General features: G+C 36.1%; 1 pseudogene; it reads left to right on the top strand.

Moving 5' to 3' along the window:
* The first annotated feature begins 21,492 nt into the window (after nucleotides 1-21,492).
* LOC145071018 (chaperone protein dnaJ 20, chloroplastic pseudogene) lies at nucleotides 21,493-22,335 on the top strand (annotated as a pseudogene).
* The last annotated feature ends 4,983 nt before the right edge of the window (nucleotides 22,336-27,318 follow it).

Genomic DNA, 27,318 nt, shown 5'->3' on the forward strand with positions numbered 1-27,318 from the left:
AAGATATGAATTTTTGAAGTTTATTAAATATTTTCGATATTTAATATATATATATATATATATATATATATATATATATATATATATATATATATATATATATATATATATATATATATATTCCGATATTATCCGAATGGGGGGAGTCAGCGATCCTATCCAGGTTACGCCCAGCGTAACTAGGATTTACGCCCAGCGTAAATCGAAGTTCCAGCCCCTATAAAAGGGTGTCGACGGCAGCCGAGTTCTTTGCTCATTTCTTCCCTTTCTCTCGCGTTTTTACCTCGTTTTTCGTGCAAGAATTATCCCGAAGCCCCAGTATCATTCCCGAGCCCCGAAGCAAGTCCCGAGGCCCCGAAGATCCCGAGAAGTGAAATTCCTGAGCCGAAGCTCTGCCCGCGAGGAGCCCGGTTTTTGTGAAGATCTTCCAGATCTACCGAAGAATACTACTTTTACAAGCCGTAGTATTGTCCGATCATCTTCTGATCAATTGAATGTGTAGTTACTTTCTTCTAACATATAAATATTAAGTATTTGCTATGAAATACGTGCTATGTGTATAATATAAAGTTGTTTATATGTGTGGGTGTATAGTCCCTTTCATAAACACGATTTTAATACAAGTATTGTTTGAATGTATTAATTATATGTTTCGTGTGAGTGTGTAGTTACTTTCTTCTAATACATAAATACGAAGTATTTACTATGAAATACATGTTATGTGTTTATATATATAATGGTGTTGATTTGAAGGGGTACCTAATCTCTTTCAAATGCACGATTTTATACAAGTATTGATTTAACGTACTAAGTATATGTGTTATGTGAGTGTATCGATGTTATCTTCTAATCTCATAGATATGATTTATTTTCTATGAAATATGTGTTATGTTTATGTGCCTCATATTTTATCTGGAATGTGTTTTGAATGAACATATTATACAGGTTTTAAACTATGTCTAAAAATGTATATTTTATCTAATAAAATGTTGGGTAGAACATGGGTAGATAGTTGTCTTGTGATAAAAGGATGAGAGGCATCGATGTCATTATAATTCAGTCATCTAGCGGAATTTAGATGACGACCACGTACTTTTCTAGACAGTCCAGTGGAACGCTAGCAGGCTCATAACCTGTAGGTGTTAATGAACTTGGGTGTTCATCCGTTGTATTCCATCCCCCTCATGGTTGCCTTATTTGACTTATATTGCTGAGAAACCCCGAAGCATGTGTTGTTGCCCCAATGAAATATTCTTAGACTAGGTCCCTTGTGTTAGTTGTCTTAGGGACGTAAGGTGAGAATAACGGGAATGGGTAATTGGGTTATTATTGGTTGATGAAATTAAATTAATTATTTATCGTGGGTTGAAAACCCTATATGCTCACCAGGCTCCCAAGCCTGACCCACTCAGTTTTCTTTGCATTACAGGTAATGACACAAGAGTATAAGTTGGTGGACTTGACGAGAGATTTTGGAATATAGATCAGTAGTTAGAAATAACTGTTGTAAGGTCTATTTTATATTGTTTATGCTTTTGGTCTGTATCGGAACATGCCATCCCGAGGTTTTATAATTTAATAAAAATACGTTCTCTTTGAGAATCGTTTTGATAAATTTTATCATATTTTGTTTGGGAACAAATTCCGCAACTATCAAAGGATTACTCTGAAATTATTTTAAAAACATAAATGAAAATCGGTCTTTTCTGGCCGTGAAATTGGGGATGTCACAGTTGGTATCAGAGCTTTAGTTTAAGTGAACTAGGAATTTGTAGGAAATTTTTATAGACTTAAACTTAGGATGCTAAGCGTTGATTGTGAGTTGAGTGTGTCTTTTATATTTTAGGCAGTACACCTAAATTGACACGAGCACTAGTATGCTTTAGGAAAGACGCCTAAAATGTTTTTATGTGCTAAATGCTATATGTTTGCCATATATGATATTGTTTGTTCGGATCTATGGTCTGTTGCCGACTGGATCTGGAAACCTTATGTGTTTAGGATTCTAAGCGTACGAATACGGTATTAGAACTTGCATGTAAACGTTTCGGAGTGAAAAGGATGATTTGAACGTCTATCGAAATATAGATCTAAATTCACCTAATTTGGTGTATAGATCGAAATGGAAAACACACAAAATGGATTGGGAAACGATAACCCGCAGCCTGAGCCACACGTGATTGGGAGTGCACCAGAGCTATCAGCTGCACCTGAGCCAATCACGATGGCGGGAGTATACGTAATGGTGCGAATGATGTTGGATCATCATATGGAGGAAACAAGGCGTTTACTTCAACAAAGTAAGGATGAACATACTGTGCCAGTACGCCAGGAACCTACTCTTGAGACAACTATCAGGGTTGCTAAGTCAGTCGAAGAAGTGATCAATGGTTGTATCGCCAACAAGGTTGAAGTTGGCAAGAAGAGGAAATTTGAGGGGTCTTCAAAGTCTGAAAAGAGCAACATGTTCTCGAAGTCTAGAAAAAGAGGAGATGAAGAAAAATGGTGCGGGAAATGCAAAAAGAAAAACTCGAGAAAAAGTGGTGAGGAGGTGACATGTTTTAAGTGTGGAAAGCATGGACATTATGCCAATGAATGTACATTCAACGAAAAGGTATGTTACAGATGTAATGAGGAAGGGCACTTCAAACAGGACTGCCCAAAGAGGGAAGAAGCTACAAAGCCAAATATTCCACTGAAACATTTTGAGAGATGCGACGAAGAGGTGACTTGCTACAAGTGTGGAAAGACAGGGCATTATGCCAACAAGTGTGTATCCAAAAAAAGGGTGTGTTATGAATGCCAAGGAGAAGGGCATTTATCTAGGGACTGCCCGAAGAAGAATGAGGGAGCAAAACCAAATGCACTGCCACAGCCAAAGGCAGAAGCATTTTAAATGATCCTTGACGAAGCAGATGATAAAGCGAGGAATCAAGGATGAAGACTTCGTATCAAGGTATATCTAGTATCAGGAAGTGTAGCCTATTAGGGGCATAGTATAGGGTGAACTTGAACTTTTGTGTAATAGTTTCAAGAATTAATATAAACCCTGGTTTTGTTATCTCATGTGTTGGATGACACCTATCGAAGGATATCGTAAGAGTGGTATCCTGCCTTTAGAATATGTCTGATAAAATAACGGAACGTTAAGAGGAGTACGATACGTTTGAAGTACACCTGCGATTGGCAGGATGATGAAACGGTTGGTGTAATTCTTGAAGTTGTCCCATCGTCTGGAATTTCCATCACCAACCGAGTTGAAGTAGAATTAATGATTGAAGATACGCTTGGAAGAAGTCCTAGTAGAGTCTAGAAATTTTTTTATGATTATTTGAACACATTCATATGTGTTAAGTTGCTTTGTGATTTTAGGACTTGGGGACTGCGAGACAATACTTGGGACGAGTATGAGTAGGTGTGAATGGTAGTAGAGATCTATACTACCGGAAGCACAAGACTCGCACTTGGATCAGGGAAAGTCACAAGGTTACCAAGAAGCTTGTAATTGAGTTTGTTTTTATTCAAGTATATCGTTACCATTGTTTCGGTAATGACTAAGAAGATGATTGTTATTCCGACCCTAGTGGTCATATCAAATTTAGTCCGACTGCAATGAGTTTGTTACGTGGTTCCGAGAACCGAGTTTGATATAGCATCTGACTTAAGTCAGAAGATAGAAATAAATGCGATCGATAGCATCACGCTCGTTGTTAAAGAAGTTAGTAGCTAGAAATGCTACATGGTAAAATGTGATTATATCACATTAGAATATGAAGGAAGGTATAATCCATTATGGAATTTGACTCTAAGAGACTTGAGTCTAAGCGTTGCATCATACGATGAGAGGTCATTAGAACATGACCCATCGGTTTGTTACAATAGATAAAGGAAAGTACTTATCCTAAGAAGAAGAAGGAGTCACAATAAGGATTTATTTTGTAAACTCGAAGGTTACAATTGAAAGTACAACATAGTATGAAGAGCAGATGCAGGACTGAACACTACCTGCTATCGAGAAGTCCAAGAGTTAGATACTCTTTCGAGGAAATATAGAACTTACGGTTATTACCTAGGATGAAGAAATAACGCGTGGAATCATTATGTAAGCCCCATTTCGTTGATGATTCCGGGTCGTAATCATCCTAAGGGGGAGATAACTGTAACGCCCGTAGATCAGGGCTAGTCAATTTAGAGACGATAAGCATCAAAAATGACTTTTTGATAGAAGATTATTTAGAATGAATAATCTTAACTAAGGTGTAGTATATGTTACAAGGATTTCGTACATATAAAAAACGCCGAAATCCGAGTTATAATGAAGAAGTTATGACCTGTCGAAGTTTCGCGACAGAACCGGCACGACACAGCGCGACGTAAAAAGTGAATTTACGTTAGAGCGATATTTAGCCTTAGCAATCTAAATGAAAGTCTTAGAATATGTTAAACCCACTACTAGAAAAACAACCTTTTACGACGCTCATTGCGCGTCGTAAAAGGCTCAGACGACGCGCAAATGCGCGTCAAGGAAGGCCCTGTCATAAAGAGAGACGACGCGCTTTTGCGTGTCGTCTATAGACGACGCGCATTTACGACGCTCATTTACGACGCACAATTACGACGCGCGTTTACGACACGCAGTGCGTATCAAGGAAGGCCCTGTCATAAAGGAAGTCGACACGCATCCGCGTGTCGTAACCTTACGACGCGCGTGTTAATGACACGCAATGCGTATCAAGAAAGCCCATGTCAAGAAAGGCCATGTCATAAATGAAGATGACACACATTTTTGCGTATCATAATTTTAAATGTTTAAAAAAATATTATTCATAGATTTACTAATTTTCAAATTAAATAATACATTAAAAATATCATAATACAGAATAAAATATCATAAATAACAAAGATAATTCATTTCACTAATATGTCAAATACAAATAATTATTCCAAAAGTGAGTAAATGTTATAAAAAATGAACTAATTTATATACAATTGCATCATCTAGCTTACTATGTGCCAACAACTCTCTGTGTGTTTACTTTTGCTTGACTCTTGTTTCCCCCAAAGATTCTAACCATGCAAAAATATGATATCTTGAGTCTCGTTTCAAGAACCAAAATCACCTTCAATCACTACTATTAAGGAACACCTTCTTGTTTCTACTTCTTATCATATCCAGAATCCACAAGAATCGCCCCAGCTAGAGACTTTATCACATCTCCAAGTACCTATTTACAATAATACCCCCAAACAAAAAGTAAACTACATGCAAAAAAAAGTAACATAAATTTATAAAAAGAACACTAACCTTAGGAAAACTTGTCTCGAACTCCCATCCGAAAGTACTTTTCAAGAACAACCGGTCAAATTCATGCACAACTGCATTTGGCATACTATGACATAAATACATCTTTTTCAGATTCAGAGCAATCATCCACAACTCCTGCACTGCTTGTTTCTGAAAAAATAACAACAATAATAATCATAACATTTCTGATGTAAATTATATTTTTTTCCAAAAAGTTTCGTTGGTTTTTTGCAATTTTGGTCTTTATTATGATGTTTGCTAACAAGTTTGGTCCTTGAGCTGTTAAATCGAACTCTGAGATATTGATTTTTTTTCAAAATGACCATTTTTCCCTTTGACTAAAATATATATAAAAAAACAAAATTAGCATACCCACAAGGACCAAATTGGTAACTTTCCACTAATTTTTAAATAACTCTTAATACAATTTATATTGCTTTCTCAATTATGGTCCAGGGGCAAAACGGTCACTTTGAATAAACTAACAGCTTTAACAATCTAAGGACCAAAAACATTACAAAATTTAAAAATAAAAAATAAAAAATAAACGTGCAAGAGAAACTTTTGGGACTAAAACAGCAAAAATCAAATAAGCTCAAGGACCAAAAGTATAAACTACTCTAAACTCTTTATAATATTAGACTGAATTAGTGGTCCCTGTGTATAGCTGACTTATGCAACTTTGGTTCCAAAAAGTTATTTTGCTAGATTGGTCCTTTGATGATATTATTGTAATAATTTTGATCTTTTTGTTAAGTAAAATGACTAATTTAGTCCCAAGTAATAGCTAACTTTGGCAAATTTTCCCCGAAACATAGTTATTTTACTTGCAATAGGGACCACATTTGTTGCAAACCCTCAAACAAGAACCAAAAATGTAAAAGAAGATTTTCAGTGACCATAAATGATAATAAATTAGTGTTACTTAGGGACCAAACATGTAATATACTCAAACATTAATCACAACTACAAAAAAGTAATAGAACCTTTGTCTTTGTCCGTGTTGTGTTTGCTTTTCTGAAGAGCATTTCTACCTGTAAGTAATAGAACCCATAATAGCTATTTTATGATAAGATCTTAAAAACTTTGTATTTCCAACCTTCTGCTAAGTCTACGTCACAGCTTCCATATGATACCAAGGCGCAAGAAACTGAGTCATAGGGTTCAGCTACTACTCCAGCTGTAAGTCCTTCCATCACAAGCACCTTTTCAGAATAACAACACTAATTTAGAACTAAGGGTTTGTCTGGTATAATGGAATGGAATCACAACATAATGGAATGGAATATTACACTCCATTATCATGTTTGGTTGGTTGTAAAGAATGGAATAAGTCATGTTGTTTGTTATATGTAATTAAAAAACTACATGGAAGTAAAATGATAAATAAAGGAAAATGTTAGCTTTTTTTTACGACTGAATAAATCGCATATAAACGTATTTCATGTCGTTTGAAATATATATTATATGCATCGAATGGTCACTTTATTTATTATAACGATTTCTTTTCCCACTACACATATGAATTGAAAGAAATTTAAATATGATTTTGTGATTTTGAAACATGATTATGAATCTGTTGAACATTGATTTGATTTTGTTACCTGTGTAATGTCCTCTGGCAAAGTTATTAGTTGCATCTTCTTTGCCAGATATGAGTTGTTAAGGATGGAAGAGTTGTCTGTAGCTTCCATTTCTGACTTCATTAATGACAGTGGGTTCTAGATCAACAAATACAGCTCTAGGGACATGTCCAAAATAATATAAGTAGTACTTTTTTGTCTCCTGTTGATCCTATTTTTGCACTCTTTGTACCTGAACAAGGTGGTGGAAATCAACCTGCTAGAGTAAGTTGTTATTAAACATGAAGAAAATCTTTCACTATTTGAAATACATTTTGAAACAGATTTTAAATTTGAAAATTCCATATATATATATATATATATATATATATATATATATATATATTATAGGTGAGTCTGTTCCAAATCCCAAGCAAAGCAGAGTTCTCCAAAAGAACCTGTTGGGTTTGATCCAAAATTAAATCTCAGCAACATGAACTCAAAGTATTGGTAGATGATTGTGACAGCAAGCAACATCCCAGTGCCTGAACCACCTATGAATTAATATAACATACCTAATGGCCCTGGTATTTGATAAGTTCTGGACTCAAGGAATCAGGAGGTTTTATCCATATTATTTGACCCTCATGTCGATTTGTTAAGAGCACAAGCCTTCTTCAAGCAGCAACCATGGTACATTCTTGTAATAAAATAGGATGTTAACCAGATAAACACTATACAACATTTCATTGTAAAGTATTTACACTTTAAAAGTAGATTTAGGGAATGCAAAAAAAAATTAACCTTCTGAATGTTATGATTAATGGGATTCTCATCATTGAGACTTTGACTAAATTATTTGACTGTATTCGTAATGGATTTAGTCAACACAGTCAAAGCCAACTATGCCAGCAGGACAAGGATAGATGTCATCCACCCAACCATCTCTCAGAGGTAGTAAAGAAGTAAGATTGAAGGCTGATTGAATCCTCTTCATATTCGTTTCCTTCAAACTCTGTTATAGCTCCACCACAGTTAATAAACAAAGAATGATCTGGAATTTCAGATACAATTTAAGATTTAGATTTAGATACTGACATAATATAATAATTTATAGAAAGGGAAGGGTTATTTTGTAATTTCTTATGGATGGGGTTTCTGCTGCAAGTAACTTCATATGTTATACACCAACCTGTAAAAGGTTTATAAACATGTTATGTTAGGTGACATCAGCGTAGATAATTTATAAAGTTTTTTTGTGTGAATAAGTTTGAATGCGACATATGTGTTGGTTGGGTCAGCTGTAGGTGATAGGGCAGAAATCAAATTCCTGTCATAAATAAAGGTATATATAATTAACGAATATAGAAAGTAATAATATTTTGCTACTAGTAAAAGGTAGAATAGGAAAACTCACAAGCTAGAAGACTGACAAATTCGTGGTGGAGCCCTTGTAAAATCGTTGTAAGCTAAGTCACTGCAATCATAGCAACACATTCAAGTTTCTTTACAGATAATAGCAATGTACTTTTAGTTTTTTTACCTAAATAATAGCTTTTATGATTTACATATTGCTAATATGGGTAAAAAATATTAATGTGCATCACTTATAGTGGTAAAAAAGAGTAAATTGTGTTGCTATTTCGTGCAATTTGGCGTAATGGTAATAATAATTAAAGGGTATCAAATTTACATCTTGTCATGTTGCGAGTAAATATTAACTCTGGAATTTCTCCGGATAGTAAGTTGTCATTCAGAAACCTACATTCATGGACAATATTCAATATCAGAATTTACATCAAAATAAAAACATGAAATATAACTATAACATCTTATGAAGTAGTTACATACAAGGTGTCAAAATCTCGTCCCCAAACGGAAGGGGGTACTAAACCACTCAGACGGTTGAAGCTCAAGTCTCTACAAATAAAACAAAATAAAAATTCAGACAAAATTTCATTAAATTTAAATAATAAATTTAAAAAAATAGACTTACATGTATTTTAAAGTGTCATTGTTATGTCCAATGTATCGAGCTTTTGTGGTTACATCTCTACTCTTCTCATTTGTTCTACCTCTGTATTGCTTCAAAATAACAATATCTTCGAGGACTTTTTGTAAATTTGAGCTACAATGTCCATCAGCAATTGTCCAAATTCGAGGTGTCCAGACCTAAATACATAAATTTAATTCATAATCTAGAATTTTGGCCCATTTACTATAATATTTTAGTTAAAAATAATAAAAATATCATCATATAGGCACCTAGGTGCCAAAAGAGAGCCAGCTGGAATCAATGCAAATACAGAAACCTGATAAAATGGTTAAAAGAGTTATATTAATTTAATATAAACCATGAAAACTGTTCTCATAGCATTTCAAAACCACTCTTTTTTCACTATTATCAGTAAAAATATTATTTTTAAGACCCTGAATCAAAATGAGATTATATAAAAAGTTAAGAATTTACATAGAACTCAGAATTATGACCTTCTAAAATTGTCACATCAGAGCCCAGAACTCTGGATAACAGAAGGCAAAGCTGTTGAGCCTTGTATATCTACATTGTTTCTAGGGGTGCACAGATCGGTTTTCTTTCCAAACCGGTTCAGTTCAGGTCAACTAAGTGAACACCGGTTCAAGGATAAACCGATTCGGTTCTAAACTGGTTCTTCAATAAAAATATGTGAATTTTGCAAATCGGTTCGGAAGTAAACAGGTTCTTCAAACCGGATAAAAAAAACCAGTGGATTGGGCTTTTGACTATTGTTTTTGGTTAGCTTGGGTTGTATATACTGTGGATTTTTTTTGTTTTGGTGAATTAGTTCAAATGGATGAATTCACATTTAAAAAAATAATAATAAAAAGAAACAGTAGGTGTTGGGCACTTGTGTGTATATGTGAATTGAATTGAGAAGGTTGAATTAAGACATGGTCGGAGATGTGTTGGTTGTAGTGTAGTGTTGTGGTCTTCAAACTTACTCCTAAAGTAAAGCAAGATACGGGATAAAACCAAAAATCTGCCTCTCCTCTAAACAAGTAAACAAGAAACAAATGTGTTTGTGTATGAAGATACTATTTGTTCTTGATATGGGTTGCTGCAAAGAAGAGTTTACAATGTTAAGGAAGAGTTGTGAGTTTACACTACCCAAAATGGTTTCACATCGGTTCTTTGAACCAGTTCACCCTAAAACCGGTTTCACTATCTATATATACGAATTGATTGGAACTGGTGGTTCGGTTCTTGAACCGGATCGGTTCATGCTGGACCGGTTCATGGGGTGATTCGGTTCCTGAACCAGTTTTTTTGTGCACGACTAATTGGTTCTGCTCCTATTTCACAGAAAAACAATATATAATATACATATCTAGATTTATAACCATGGTAAATCAGATTTGTTTGACACAAAGAATGCATATTACCTTTTATAATCACATTTTCTTCAGGTTGAACTCGTATCTTATCATCATGATCTTAAAGCTTCAATTTCATATCTTAACACAAGATTCTCGTTTTTCTTCTCTTTGAGTTTACCCTTATCTCTTTCCTTTTCCTTTTCCCTTTCTATCTTCTTTTTCTCCAACTCACATTCTTTGTCCCTTTGTTGCTTTTGCTTCTCTTTTTCTCTATGTTCTTCTTACTCAATTCTCTTTTCTCTGTGTTGTCTTTCATGTTCTTTTTCTTTTTCTCTAGAAGATTCAGGTTCATGTTCTTTCTCTCTTTCATTCACATGTTACTTTCTCCCTTTCTCTAGCAGGCCCATGCTCATGTTCTTTGTTTTTTTCTCAGGTTTTAGTTTTATTAAGACTTTCGTTCTTCTCCTTAATCAGTTTTTGTACTTTATAAACATCCTTTGTGATAAGATCCATATGTTATATAAAAGAAAAATCTTCATCAATGTTTGAATCATTCTGTAGACTCCAATAGACAGTTAAATAAACAAAAAGGATTACAAATAGTAAAACGAATAAATTTTGTAAATGTATGCTTACGATGTCAGGTTAGATTCTAGCGCAAGATATTGAATTTCTTTATGCACAAACGTAAGCCCAGCCTCATAAGCTAATGTGAATTCAATATGTGTGAAACCTGAAATAACCTTAGGACGTTAATACAGATAATTCAAAAGGTATATTTATTATACAATAGAAACAAAAGGGGTAAAAAACGTAAGTTTTGTAGGCTTCATTCTAATAGATATTCTAAACTCACCAAAATCCCGATTGATTTCTACAAGGTCTAAAAAATAGAGAGAAAATAACTACACAAGGAGTACCTCGGGAACACTGATCATTCTGAGTGATCGTTGATGAACAAAACCCTAGATGAGATCTTTTTGGCTTCTTCAGTTTATAACGAGGTTTTATGGGATATTTTTGGTGGATTCATCTGAATCGGTCTGTTCTTGAACCCTAACTTCATGAAATTTGTTTGTGAAGTCTAGAGTATTAGTTTTGGCATGAAATCAATTGTTAATGATCTAATGATGTTACAAAGCATGGTAAAAGGTGGCGAAGAAACATTGGAAAGAAACAAAATATACCTTAATCGGACCAAACTAGAATGTTGAAGAATCTCAACAGATAAGACCCAACATGTTCCTAGGAGGTAAGATGTTGAACCCTAGAATGCTGAAGAACATGTTAAATGCCAGAATGGTCACGAATGGTTGAAGAAATACGATGTAGGAGGTAAGATTCCGAGATATGGATTAAGCTTGTCAAACCCTAGAAGGAATCACCGACTCTTAGCAACTCTTTTAGAAGTGAAAGCTATGGCAGTCGCACCTCACACCCAATGTGTGTGTCTTTTTCCTCCTCTTTTACGTTCTATATGTCTTTGTTCCTAACTCGAAAAGAAATGGAGAGAAATCACGAACTCTTCTGCAATTGAAATTTGTGTCTTGTTTTGTCCTTCAATCGTGAGAGAGAAATGGAGAGAAATTAAGTTAGCTAGGGTTGCAGGATGATCGAAAAGAAAAAAGCCCTAGCTAATGTGCTGCAATTTTATGGAATATAGTATATGGTCGACGCGCATTTAAAAAAATTATAAAGCGACATCGATGTACACGACGCCCATTTTATTTAAGGTGCCCTCCGTGTTTTTTTATTAGACACTAATTTTAGGCACGCAAAAATGCGTGTCCAAAATCCTTTAAATTTTAGGAGAGATGACATGATTTTTACGTCACTCACTTTTACGTATCGTAAATTCGTGAGTGTCATAAATTGCATGTCATTAAAGGTCTGTTTTCTAGTAGTGACCGTGAGCGTGCATAAAAAGAACGTCCAAATCTGACTTCGTATGAGGAAGTTATGATTTTTCTAAGTTTCGACTTAACGGTATGCAGCCCGAATACTCGATTTGAGATCGAGCGGTTTTTAGCCGAAACAATCTAAACGAGAATCGAAGATCTCGTTAATTGTAATGCAACGATAAAAAGATAGGCGAAAACAGACGTCGAATGAAGAAGTTATGATTTTATAACGGAGTTTTCCTGTCCCGGCCTACTAAAATAATATAATAAAAATAAAGTCAAAATTAGCCGACAGTGTCTAAACGAAAGATGTAGAGCGTAGTCTCACCTTCGCGGGGATATAAAGAACGTCGAAAACGGAGTTCATATGAGGAAGATATGAATTTTTAAAGTTTATTAAATATTTTTGATATTTAATTTATATATATATATTCCAATATTATCCGAAGGGGGGAGGGGGGAGTTAGCGATCCTATCCAGGTTACGCCCAACGTAACTAGGATATACGCCCAGCGTAAATCGAAGTTCCAGCCCTATAAAAGGGTGTCGTGGGCAGCCGAGTTCTTTGCTCATTTCTTCCCTTTCTCTCGCGTTTTTACCTCGTTTTTCGTGCAAGAATTATCCCGAAGCCCCGGTATCATTCCCGAGCCCCGAAGCAAGTCCCGAGGCCCCGAAGATCCCGAGAAGTGAAATTCCTGAGCCGAAGCTCTGCCCGCGAGGAGCCCGGTTTTTGTGAAGATCTTCCAGATCTACCGAAGAATACTACTTTTACAAGCCGTAGTATTGTCCGATCATCTTCTGATCAAGTGAGTGTGTAGTTACTTTCTTCTAACATATAAATATTAAGTATTTGCTATGAAATACGTGCTATGTGTATAATATAAAGTTGTTTATATGTGTGGGTGTATAGTCCCTTTCATAAACACGATTTTAATACAAGTATTGTTTGAATGTATTAATTATATGTTTCGTGTGAGTGTGTAGTTACTTTCTTCTAATACATAAATACGAAGTATTTACTATGAAATACATGTTATGTGTTTATATATATAATGGTGTTGATTTGAAGGGGTACCTAATCTCTTTCAAATGCACGATTTTATACAAGTATCGATTTAACGTACTAAGTATATGTGTTATGTGAGTGTATCGATGTTATCTTCTAATCTCATAGATATGATTTATTTTCTATGAAATATGTGTTATGTTTATGTGCCTCATATTTTATCTGGAATGTGTTTTGAATGAACATATTATATAGGTTTTAAACTATGTCTAAAAATGTATATTTTATCTAATAAAATGTTGGGTAGAACATGGGTAGATAGTTGTCTTGTGATAAAAGGATGAGAGGCATCGATGTCATTATAATTCAGTCATCTAGCGGAATTTAGATGACGACCACGTACTTTTCTAGACAGTCCAGTGGAACGCTAGCAGGCTCATAACCTGTAAGTGTTAATGAACTTGGGTGTTCATCCGTTGTATTCCATCCCCCTCATGGTTGCCTTATTTGACTTATATTGCTGAGAAACCCCGAAGCATGTGTTGTCGCCCCAATGAAATATTCTTAGACTAGGTCCCTTGTGTTAGTTGTCTTAGGGACGTAAGGTGAGAATAACGGGAATGGGTAATTGGGTTATTATTGGTTGATGAAATTAAATTAATTATTTATTGTGGGTTGAAAACCCTATATGCTCACCAGGCTCCCAAGCCTGACCCACTCAGTTTTCTTTGCATTACAGGTAATGACACAAGAGTATAAGTTGGTGGACTTGACGAGAGATTTTGGAATATAGATCAGTAGTTAGAAATAACTGTTGTAAGGTCTATTTTATATTGTTTATGCTTTTGGTCTGTATCGGAACATGCCATCCCGAGGTTTTATAATTTAATAAAAATACGTTCTCTTTGAGAATCGTTTTGATAAATTTTATCATATTTTGTTTGGGAACAAATTCCGCAACTCTTTAAATCAAAGGATTACTCTGAAATTATTTTAAAAGCATAAATGAAAATCGGTCTTTTCTGGCCGTGAAATTGGGGATGTCACATATTTCAATAAAATAACATTGAAAATTCTAAGTATAAAATCTTACACACCTTGCTCAGCATGTTACAAGGTGTGAATAACTCTTAAACTTGTTTTAACAATTTAATTCTTAACTGTCACTGTTTTAGATTATTTATAGAAAAATCATCGTAAGTCAAAAACTAAATTCGTAAACTCTGAGAGCTTGGAAAAAGAGTCTACTATGTTCACAATTTTTCTAATAATTTTTGGTGGTCTCAAACCAGTTCATTTTCACAACCTGGTCCGATTTCGTTGCTTCAGTGATAGGCAGTTTTGTAAAAATCACCATAAATTGTAGAAAAATCGTATGGGGATGAGCAAGCAAGTAGTCATTTTAAAGTTATAAACCTGAACCATTTTCACATTGAACAATTTCGAAAAATATTAAGTTTAAGTTGGGTAAAACAGTTCGTGAACAGGTCACAACTTTTTGTTGTAAGCTGTCAAGTTAAGTTTCAAATATGTTTTGGTGTTTTAACGTGTATCCCCCCCCCTAAAAACTAAATAAAACTACAAAATTTAGGGGTATGAACTCACCTTGAGTGATTATTGGAAGAGTGGAAGGTCGAAGACGAGGAGTATGACGTCAAGCACACTTGATGAACACGTGAGAGTTTGGGTGATCCTAAGAACGATTTTTGGTGTTAGAAGGTGTGTAGATGATTTGATGATGTTATGGAAACATGGAATAACACTTGAGTTTAGATGAAATACTTACCAAAAGTGAAGCAGTAGCTCAAGAACACTTGCACAAGGTGGTGGAAAGTAGAGAGAAAGAAGCTTTCTTGAGGTGATATGAGAAGTGTGTATGTTTGAAATGAATAAGTAAATCAATAAATCCTCCAGGGATTTCTTTATATAGACGGTTGCTAGATCAACTTGTGAGTTTGAAGTGATGTGTACATTGGTTTGTGTGATGTGGATAAGGTTGGACTATTGAGAGGATGACACATGGAAGGCAAGTGGGCACACTTGACCCACTCGTGGGGTAAATATCTTCTTAATATAAAATAATGATTTTTAATTAATACATCCTTGAGAAATAAATAAAATATGAGTTTTGGGGGTTTAAAGTGGTAAAAATATGAATTTGGTGAAAAAATCTCGTCAAAAACAGGCTTAGGAGGCGAAAGTAGTCGAAAATCGGAAGAAGGAAGCGAACCTACGAGGGGTTCGATGCTTAAGGTTGAGGACCGAGAGTGGCACTAGGAGGGACCAAAGGTGGAGGCTCGGGCCTGAAGGGTTCGGTTCACAGGGTTCGGTCCGAGGGGTAGTTTCGCTTCTGACAAGCTCGCCTCTGACAACTTCGGTTCTTAAGAGAGGTTCAGCCCTAAGTGGTTCCCTCTAAGAGGGTTCGATTCCTAAGAGGGCTTCGGCCCTAAATAGCCGTTTTTCAATATAACTTCTCGTTTTGAGTGAATTTTGGCCAAGTTAAGGGTCGGGATGACCCGGTTGACTATAAAAAATTGAGAGAGATTTGGGAGAGATTTATTCTTAGCCATTATCATCGAATAATCTTGCAATGCAAGGTCCGTGGACCCTGTTATGCTTCGTTTATGATTATTTTAAGTCCCCAAAGGGTTCATAGTCGTGTTTTGATGCGTTTAACTCCCTTCTTAGGGTTTCACATTGATAAACACATAGATTTACCGAGACACTCGAATTCTTGACATACAAATGTACGTTTTCATAGAATAACTTTTAATCATACAAGTATTATACAAGATTGACCGGTTTGACTTGTTGACTTGACTTTGACTTGTTGACTTTGACTTTAACTTGAACTTGGCGGTTGTCACATCTACTGCGAAGTATGTCCCATTCCATGAGAGAGTTATTAGTGGAGACTGAGATGTAAGAGAACAAGGAAGTACCTACCTAGGTGAGGCATACTTTTTAGCAGCAGTTCCAGGAGATTTCGAGGAGTATACCAGGGCGGTGGCCCTTGTTGCTTGTGTTGTGTATCGGTTATGAGAGCGGAGTCTCCTGTTTCTATGATAATCCACACGATAGGATGTTGGGGGAAGGATTGGAGACGAGAGGTGTGATAGTGGATTATTTCCAGATTAAGAGACAAGACTAATTAGGGACAGATGGAATATTTGCGGTGTTTTGGTTTGAGATTTCGGGGTAACTGGAGTTATGTGGTTATTATCCAGAAGATCATCGAGCGCGGTGTGGTATATCCCATGAGGCGGAATTAGTGCATCTGGTGAGCCAGTCTGTGGAGTAGACTACGGTATACCAAATGGTGATGGTTCGAACCCTGAGTGGGGGAGAACTGGATTATTTACTGAGAGAATCAAATAATTTTTCTAGTGCGGTTAGAGAGCTGGCTATGGAGACCTGCAGTGCGGATTCATGAGATCATGGTTATTTATGATTAAGGCGAGGTGCAGGGCGAGACAATGCGTGTTGTACGTGCTCAGGGAAGGAGGAGTGCCTCCACAACGAGTAGCCGTTGGGCAGGCGCCTTAGGGTGATGAGAAACTCTTTGAGGTTGTAATGGTTGAATTCGAGGTGGTTGGCTCATAAGGATAGTTTCGACGGCGGAGAATTTGCAGTTCGATGTATGGGTTGTCATGTTCACTTTGGGGAGGATGACAGTTGTTGCCAGTCAACTTCAGAGTCGGTATGAGTATTCTCGCATGGGTTTGAGCCATATAGGATGAGGTTTCGGATGGCCGTCAACGTTTTCTTGACATTGACGATTCCTCCGTGTTTCAAGTTGTGAGTTGGAGTATTTCGAGGTTGCGATCTGTTCTAGTGGAAGATCGGTGTATGAGACAAAACATCGTGAGATTTGTGATGGTGTACCAAGGTATCCAAGTAGAATGCCCTGAATTTCAGATTATTTTGAGACTTGAGTGATGAGATGGCAAGTGAAGTATCAAGTGGCTATGGTTTCAACGGGAGTATCCCAGAATGTGAATTGCAGCGAAAAAAAAGGGTGTCGGTCACGACAGCTGTCATCAGGAGTGGTGATGCTTAACATGGGTGGGTGTGTGTACCTATCTATGTTGAGCCGTGGAGTATTCGATAGTGAACTAAGTGGGGTGATGACTCGAGGGGGAGATTATGGGGAATAAGAGGGTGAGTGGGTCCGAGTGGGAGTAATCACTTCGGATTATCAGGGGAAACCATGGAATGAGCCCATGGCGAGTCAGTGCGAGAAAGTGTTGTGATACCGCGGGGGGTCGTAGTGTTCACCCGTTTGCGAGAAAGTGTTGTGATACTGCGAGGAGCCGTAGTGTTCACCAGTCTGTGAGAAAGTGTTGTGATACTGTGGGGAGCCGTAGTATTCATGAGTCAGTGAGAGAGTGTCGTAGGTCTGCAGGGAGCCATAGCCTTCGTGGGTTAGTGAAAGGGAATTTTATGATACTACGGGGAGCCGTATTATTCGCTAGTCAGAGCATGACGCATAAGAGTTTTTAGGCTTGGGTAGCTTTAATCTTTGAGTGTTGGGAACCTGGTGGTCGGACCAGGGGCGAGACTGGGGTCTCCATATGTGTCGGGAATCCTTATATTCTGAGTTAAGTTGTGGTTATCGCAATCGAAAGGGCTTGGAGAAATGATGTACGCATGAGTTGCGGGTCATGGGTCATGAGTTGGGTGCTCCATTGGGACGAGTGGTTCCAATTCTGTGTCGGACCAGACTCTCGAGTATGAGTTTGGCTTTGGTGGTGTATTGAGTAGGCGAATGAGATTCCAGACTCCGAGAAGGGTTTCTTTTTCAGGGTAATGTGTATCTTATGATGTCTTAGACCTGAGTAGGTCAGTTCAGTTGCATGGGAAGGACCGCAAGATGCATGGAACTAATGAGTAATAAATGACAGAGGTCGAGGGTGAGACGATTTCAGTTGAGATTGTGGTATTCGCTTGGGGCAAAGCGAACTTCGTGACTTGTGTGTCACAATGGGACGAGATAGTTGTTGTGAGAAGGAAGTCAGCGAGATGTTTTGGGACATGCAAGGGTAACCTTTGGAGGTTCGACGGTGGAAGAAGAGTTGACCTGGTGCTCAGTGTTGAAAGGGATATCTGAGAGGAAGCTGAGGCTTATGATTGCTAGATGTCAGAGGATGCTTCTGAGCAAGCATGAGCATTTTCGTGAGTTTTAGAGTAGGGTGTTGAGAGTCCTATGTTCAGATGGGATTTAAATGGCAGTGCAGTGGATGGGTCCCTGGTGTAGCGTGAACCTTTCGCTCCTTTGAGTAGGATATGGAGCGCTTAGTATGTTTGGTGTGAGTGGTCGGTGGCAATTTTTGGGCTTTGTCTTGTCCGTAGCAGTCGCAACGAGAAAATCAGAGGGGCAATGAGTTTCGGGGTTTGTTATTCGAGGAGCATCTTGAGAGGGCAGTCTGGTTGTGTGACAGGCCACTAGAGTTTCTAGATTCTGGAGAGTTGGAAGGGGTAGCTTAGTGGCAGATGGGTCTGTCCTTTTTCCAGGGAGGAGTTCCTGTTTGGATTCGGGTATCCAGAGAGGAAGATAGTTGTGTGGTATGACATCCTTTCAATGGTGTTGTTCGGTTATTGGATTAGATCTATATGTTGTTGAGGAGCGATTTCTAGGGCGAAATCTAATTCAAGTGGGGGAGAATTGTAACATTCGAATTTTTCAGGGATATTATTGTGTATGTTAATCTTGAGGTTGAAGGAGAGACTCGAAGAGTTTAAGGCCCAACTCGCCAATTCGAGTCGAGTTGCTCGCGTGGATTTAATGAGTGAACTCGACGAGTTAGAGGAGGGACTCGTCGAGTAGGTGCTGGGCAGAGAAACCATAATTTCCCAAGTTTGGGACTTATTTAAGGACACTTATAGCCTCCATTTCGTCTCATCAGTTACTCTACACCCCTGAAAGCAAACCCTAATTGCTATTTGAGCTAGAGAGTGAGAGAGAAGCTCATAGTGTGGTTCTTGTGCATCATTTGAGGAAGAGGATGAGGTTATCAAGCAAGGAGCTGGAGGTGAGGCTGTTGGATCTAGTGATTTCCTGTACAGAAGCTCCTGATGAAGGTATGAAGTCCTCACCTTTCTCCTTATTTTGGATAGATCTCACATCTATGGAGTTTTATGGCTTTTTGCCATCTTTTGTTTAGGTTTTTGAATAACATGAGTTACCAAAGAGTCTAGACCTCAGATCTGGACCTTGTGAGGTCCTTAGAGTCTAGGTGTCCCGGATTTATTCATCCATATGAGGGTTATTGGGCTTAATCTTTCATAAAGGGCTTGTATTAGCATTTTGGAGCATATAACATCATGCATAAACGTAAAGATCGAAGCTTTACGTGCTTATTGAGCCTTGATATAACAGATCTAGTGTTTGGAGTGATAGATCTGTTTGAAATCGTCTGAATGAGGAATCATATCGAAGGGAACCGCCGAGTCCATGGCCTGACTCGACGATTCGGTGAGGGTTTGTCCCGATGGGTTTGATTGTGCGATAACTCGGCGAGTTGGGGGTCAACTCGACGAGTTGGGCTGGACCTTCTTGAGACTTCTCAGGAAATGAGGGGACTCGACGAGTCGCAAGAGTGCATTCGACGAGTCGGGTCAAACATGGACTGTTGAATCGAGTTTGACTTCTGTTGACTTTGGGGTTTTGGTCAACATGAGTAATAGAGACCATGGAGGGGTAAAATGGTCTTTTACCCACTTCAAAGAGTTAGAGAGATAAAAAATAGCCTTCGGTTATCTGAGTCGTGAAAAGAGTATTAATTAGAGATATTCATCCTTTGTGTTAGGTGGAGGCTATTTCGAGATCCGAGCGCGAGGTTATTTGCTCACCTGCTTGCAAGGTGAGTCTTCTCACTATACTTTACCTTGAATGGTAACTTACGTGTGACCATAGGGTCTTATGTATATCGAGATATCCTGCTATTTGTTTTGTGATATGCTTATTGTGTATTATATTGAGATGTTGAGTTGAGGGACCAGAGGGTCCATCTAAGTTGTGAGACCGAAGGGTCCCACTGAGACACATTGACCGGAGGGTCTTATTGAGTTGTAGCCTCGAGTGGCTAATGTGATGTGTGTGGTATTTTGGGGAACTTACTAAGTTTCGTGCTTACCGTGTTATGTGATATGTGTTTCAGGTTTTCTCAGGATCGCGGGAAGGCACCGGCTTGATTGTACACACCAGAGAAAGTGTTGTGTTTTGAGGATCCTAGATTATTAATCGATAAATTATGGAGTTGCATTTTGTAAATAAAACCAATGAGATTTTTGTGTAATGTGTTACGAGAATTATGTGATTTTAAAATGAAAAACTTGTTAGAAAATTTACGATATTACAGGGCTAAGGCCCAATCTTGCCCTATATTGGCTACACCTCTGTAAATAATCATAGATGAACGAGCATAAACGAACGAAAATAAACAAACATATAACATAACAATGTATTTTAATTGAACATATATGAACATAAAATGAACTTACATAAACAAATATAAATGATTGTAAACAAACAACATAAACTAACGTTCATAAACATAATTGAACCAACAATATTATTGTTCATATTCGTTCATTTAATAAATAAATGAATATAAACAAACTTCATATCAAAATGTTCACGAAGTATTCGCTGAAGATTTTATTTGTTCACAACCTTAAATAACACCACAACCTCCAAACATTATAGTAAATATTTACTTTTTCTTTTTATATTTTATATTTTATATTTTTCTTTTTCAAACTAAACGTTATATTTTTAATCGAAATTTATTGGTAATCCCTTTCAGTAGGGGTGTTCGTTTGAATGGATCGGTTCGATCCGATCCAATTAACTAAATCCAAATGGATTTCGGTTTTCAAAATATGGATCCAAATAGTCCAAACCGATCCGATCCAATTAATTATAATATGATCTAATTTTACAGAAAAAGCAAAAACAAATTATTTACTTGTGATTTAAAATTTATAAACAACCACTAAGAAGACATATTATAGTTTATTATTTAATAGATAAAAAACTTTTGACATAAAGTATATATTAATGTCTTTTACTAGGTAAAACCTTTTGAACTTATTTAAAAAAAATTATAAAATTAATAAATAATTATAGATATATTGAAAATAAATATATAACAAATTGTTATTTGGTTTTTTTGGACTATTCGGTTCTTATTTTATAAACCAAAACTAATTCGTAATCCAAAATAATAATTTGGTTTTCTTAAAAACCAATCAAAAAATCCGAATATTCGAACCAAACAGTCCAATTAAACAATTTCGGTTCAACCCGTTTCCGCAGCCTATTTAAACTTTAAATATTCATCCATTTTCGTTGCGCTTTTATCCCCACTATAAACACCCGCCCCACACCAATCAGCACCACCACTCAAACAATCCAAAGGTATGAACACCAAATCTTTTCTTTACGGGATCCAATCGCTCTCAGTTTCATCCAATAAGCCACTGATTTCATCACTCCCACCTCATATTTCTTTCAAATTCAACAATACCCATGTCAAGATATCTCAGATTTCGATTCGAACACCACGTATAGCAACCAAAGTCTCCGCCTCCGCCTCCGCCTCCACCGCTGCAAACGGCTATTGCATACCAGCCCAGGTGAAGGAGACATTATATGATCTACTTGGTATATCGGAGAACGGGACACTCTCCGAGATCAAACAAGCTTACAAGCAAATGGCGCTAAAGTACCATCCGGACGTATCGCCGCCGGAAAGGATGGAGGAGTACACTGTAAGGTTTATAAGGGTACAGGAAGCTTACGAGACCTTATCCGATCCGGAAGCTAGATCCATGTATGATAGTTGTATGGCGAAGGGCTTACACCTGGCCTTTTCAGGTAAGAGTGGAACCCGATTTGAATCGAGATCCGATGATAAAAGCCGGTGGAAGGAGACGTGGAAGGTGCAGATATCGGAGCTGAGGCGGCGGAGCAGGGTGAGTTCGAGCAGAGTGGATTCCGCGACGGGGATGTCGTGGGCAGCTCGGATCCGGAGTCAAGGGAGCAAACCGTCGGCTAACGGGGCGGATCAAGCCCAATAAAATCCTTCTTTGCCTTATGGCCTTTTTAATTTTTGTAACTTTGTTACCTTAGGATGTAAATATACTTTAAGTGTTCAGAACTTGTTAAATAGATTGATAAATAAATTATTTAAAAGTGTATATATTTTAGCATTTCATAGTATGTTTACTTTATTTAAATCGTACGATAACTATTACGACTTGGATATAATTTGAATAAATCTGTTATAAATAACAAGATAAATAATCGACGGATAATGAAATATGAGATATTTTTAATTTATTTTTAAATATATATAAATATTCTAGATATTTTAGTCTATTCTTCCAATAATGTCTTGTAACATCACTATAGATTTGTGACACTGATTTTATTATTATTGTTTTTTTAATAATCAAAACTTAAGTTAAATTGCTAGTTTTTAGAGGGTGTTTGAGATTTAATTTTGAACGGCAAATTAATTTTATGCAAAAGACTTATTATTGACTTATGAAGATAGAAAAATTAGTGTTTAAAAAGATGTTTGAATTATCTTTTATGCTTACAAATGTAAAAAAATCAATAAATTATTTTTTTAATTATTTTACGTAGCTTATCGATCTAAAATAACCAAAAAAGAACACGACTTTTCTAAACTGTCATTTTCAATTTAAAAGGTGCTGGAGATTTCTTTAAAGTTAAAAATGACTTTTATTTAAAAGGATTTACTGAATTGTCAATGTGGGAAAATAAGATTTTATAAAATTGTTTGGTTTAGCTTTTTAGTAACAAAAGTCAATAAATCAATAAATTAAAAAGTGTTTGGCTAACTTATTGATTTTTACTTGTTTTTTTTTATTCTAATAAGTCATAAGTCATTTCAAAAGTCACAAATTGTAACTTCTTCATAACTCATTTTCAAAGGCTAAGACTATTAGGTATGATTCCGTTTTGGTTGTGTTATAACAAGAAGCAACAAGAATAAGGGTGGTGTTCATGGTGTTATAACACCCTTTAAAAGGAGAGAGATAGAGGGAGATAATTTGACAGTCAATGGATGATCTCGTTTCTTCTTGTCATTGAGACAACAAGAAGCAACACAACAAGATGCAACAAGAAAGAGGGGGTGATGTTTTTAATAGTACCACGTCGTTATGGGCTGCCACATCAACCTTAACGGCGTTGTGGTGACCCATACCACATAAAAGTTGTTTTAAAAGTCATTATTAAGTATCCAAACATTTTTTTTAACTTATTGATTTTTCAAGAAGTCAATAAATTAAAAATGGTTTTTAGATGAAATCTCAAACACCCTTTTAATAAGTTATAAGTTTTTTAGAGGGTGTTTAGGATTGCTTTTAAAACAATTTTGACTTTTAACATTTTCTAAAAAGTCAAAAAAATGGCCAAAAATGTTTGGCTCGTGAAAAAAATAACTTCTTGTGTAGAAAAAAAAAGTTGGCTTTTCAAAAGTCATAAATTCAGTTGTAACTTTTGCTTTTAACTCAAAAAGTTGGCTTTTACCTTAAAAGCAAATACAAACACATTTAAAAAAATTTCTTTTGAAAAAAATCACTAATCAAAAAGTCTTTTTATAAAAATGACTTTCAACCTTAAAAAGTAATCCCAAACACCCTCTTAAGAAGTTAGAAATCATGACTTTTTAACACTTTTTTAGATTAAAAAAAAATTGTTTTAAAAATCATTATATACCCAAACAATTTTTTTTAAATTATTGTTTTTTCAAAAAGTCAATAAGTTAATAAATCATTTTAGATGAAATCTCAAACATTCTTTTAGTTATGTTCATATTCATTTGAACTATAAGATACAATTGATAACAGTTCGAAGTGAGCCCTCGCAAATATATTGCAAGTATTTGCCAATGTGTTTCGAAGATTATGGATATCACATAGTAGAGCGGACCTAGAAATTTTTCGAGGAGGGTTCAGAAAGGGATCACAAAGTTCCAACAACAAGATTTATAACAGGGTTAAGCAATTCAAATAAAAATTTGTCATGGAATCAAAACAGTTAAATCTTTAATGGATAACTATTGCTATAAAAAGGATATGTTTTTATATAACTCTAATATTGTTACTCTGTATGCGAAAATAACACAATACATTAATTGAAAATCCCAATCTAAGTAAAAAAAAATACATTTTGAGATAAGAGGAAAGACAGTTTCTTTAAATAAGAAAATAACATTTTAATTCTTTGGTGTTGTCATGGAACAACAAGAAGTGTCCATTCTTAATGTACCATCATTTGCCCCACATCTTTGTGTTAAATGGAGGCAATCAATCAAGTTTCAATATCAGGAGAAGTCAGTATGAGTTTATCTTCTTCTTCTTATGCTTCATAAGAAAAATATTGATAAAAACCAGAATATTTAGGAAATACTAACATAATCACGATCAAGAACGTTATCTTTCGTTCTTGGTTACTTGCATCTCAACTTTTTTCTTTATTTTTTGTTATATAAAGTAAATGAAAATAGACAAAAAAAATTTATAGTTTTTTCATGTCTACAAGAAAGATTTTGAAAGGTCAAGCCTTGAAATATGATAATGTTTAAAACAGACTCAACGTCAGCACGTATCTCAGCATCAGCGCCATCACGTCAGCAGCTCAGTTTGTAATAGTTTAGTTTATTCAGTACTTTGTAACAAATCTTGTATTTATCCTGTTTCCTTAGTTATCTTGATTTATTAGCTGGCGTATCCCTGAATTGTAGGGATCGTCTAGAATAGCAGTATATATTATTTTGTATAGGTTTGTGAAACCACACGCTTTTCACAAACCCTAATCGTCGCTTTGTGCACACGATAATCTCTTTGTGAGATTATCTTTCTTAGTGAAAGTTTTTCTTCGTGAATTTCTCTTGTTCTTACTCATAGTCATTGTTTGATATTTCGATTGATCTAAAGGCCTCTTCAATTGGTATCAGAGCAGGTTTCTTTTATCAAACAAATGGCTTCATCTTCTTCTTCATCAAACTCATCAAATCATCCTTCTGCTAAAATCCCTCCTTTCGATGAAACGAACTTTGCTATGTGGAAAATAAAGGCTTTATATGCCTTAGAGTCTGTTGATGAAAACATGTTGGACATCGTTGAAAAAGGTCCTTATGTTCCAATGTATCAGGCTCTTAAAAATAATGTTCCTGATGGCACTATGAAGAAAACTCCCAAAGAAAATTGGACGGCAGATGACAAGAGAAAACATGGTCTAGATGTCCGTGCTCGTGCCGCAATCAGTTACTCTCTGCCATACAACATCTTTGGGCTGGTTCAAAATTGCATCTCAGCAAAAGAGATGATGGATACGCTGACTGTATCTTTTGAAGGAACTGAAGAAGTCAAGGCTACTCAAATAAATGATCTTAACCGAAGGTATGAACATTTCTTTGCTAAGAAAGGTGAAACCTTGACTCAAACTTTTAACAGATTCAATACTCTTGTTAACGATCTTCGGAGACTAGATCAGTTGAAGCATAGAACTGTTCTAGTGCAAAAGTTTTTGGATTCTCTAGGTGCAGGTTGGGAGAATCATGTTGATGTGCTGAAAAATAGTGAGAAGATCAACTCTATGGACTTACAAAGTCTCTATGGAAATCTTCGATACTATGAAGAATCCAAGCTTCAAAGAAAGGAACTGATGAAGGATTCTCAGCGTGAATCTTCTGTAGCCTTGTTCTCCTACAAAAAGTTGGTGGCAGACTCAGACACTGAAAGTGATTCAGACACTGATTCATCTAAAACTGACACTGATGATCTTGAAAAGGTTGTAGCTAGTGCAACCTTGATTGTGAAGACCTTTGAAAAATCGGGTCGAAACTTCTCAAAGTTTCAAAAGAAGATTGGTGGAAAGTTCTCAAAAGGGTCAGGAGCTGATAAAAGGCATGGTGCTGATAAGAAAGAGAAGGCTCAGTGCTTTAACTGTGGGAGCACTGATCATTTTGCAAAGGATTGTAAACAAAAGAAACAAGGCTCAGATGAATACTGGAAGCAGAAGTACAACAAGCTGATTGAGAAGCTGAAAGTTGAAAATTTGGAACATAAAGTGCTAGTAGCTGAAGAAGAAAAATGAAAACTGATGAAGAGTCATCAGATGATGAAGTCAAGTGTCTCATGGTCAAAATAGAGGACCCGTATATTCCCGATAAAGACAAAAGTACTTTTGACACTGATATGTCTGATGCTGAAAATTCCAGGAAGCACAACATTGACTCTTCTTCAATGTACCAGGTTAAAAACTTTGTTTCCTATTCAATGAATGAAAAAATCAAAATGTTTGAGTATTTGGGTGTCATTAATTCTAAGAAGAATCAAACCATAAGAAATTTGCAAAATCAAATTGATCTTCTTGAAACTGATTTATCCATAAAAAATAGCATTATTGAGTCCACTCAGGAAAATCTTAGAATTACTAGTTTGTCAAATTCATCCTTGTCTGCTAAAATTGACGATGTTAAAAATCTTTTGATCAAAGAAGAAACTGTGCTTCACACTTGGGCAAAATCTCATAAGAATGCCAATTATATTATTTCAGCTCAAATTCCACATTCTTGTGAAAAAATTCTTGGGGGTAATTTTGCAGAAGCTGAAAAAGTTTTTAAATCACAAGAAAAGGAATATGAGGTCTATTCCATGAATGAGATGAAAAATAATTTCAAAAATAAGTTTGTCAGTAACTCTTTTATTAATCAAAGTTTAATTGATGAATATTGTACTGTTAATTCTGATGGTATTGCTGAGTGTAATGTTGAAATTACCGGAATTGATCCTACCTCTTATCCTACTCATCTTGTTAGACCAACCCCTCTAACTGAGAATATTATTGCTTTTCCTATCTCTAATGGAGTGTTTCATGTTGTTCATGAACAACTCAAGCACTTCCCTGATTGCAATCCATCTGTGAATGAGTCAAAATCAGATACTGATATTTCATCTCCTAACACTGATCAAATTCCTTCTGACACTGAACTCAGTCGTGACTCAGTGATAAACAAAAGGACTCAAAGCTCTATTGGTGAATCTTACATATCAAAATGTGTTAAATCAAAAAATTTGCTCACCAAGAAGAACTTTGGAACTAGATTTTGTTACAGATGTGGTGACTCCTCTCACAAGATCAGT

Source organism: Lactuca serriola, chromosome 8 (genome assembly GCF_051521515.1).
Source record: "Lactuca serriola cultivar US96UC23 chromosome 8, Lser_US96UC23_V15, whole genome shotgun sequence".
In the NCBI taxonomy this organism is placed as follows: Eukaryota; Viridiplantae; Streptophyta; class Magnoliopsida; order Asterales; family Asteraceae; genus Lactuca; species Lactuca serriola.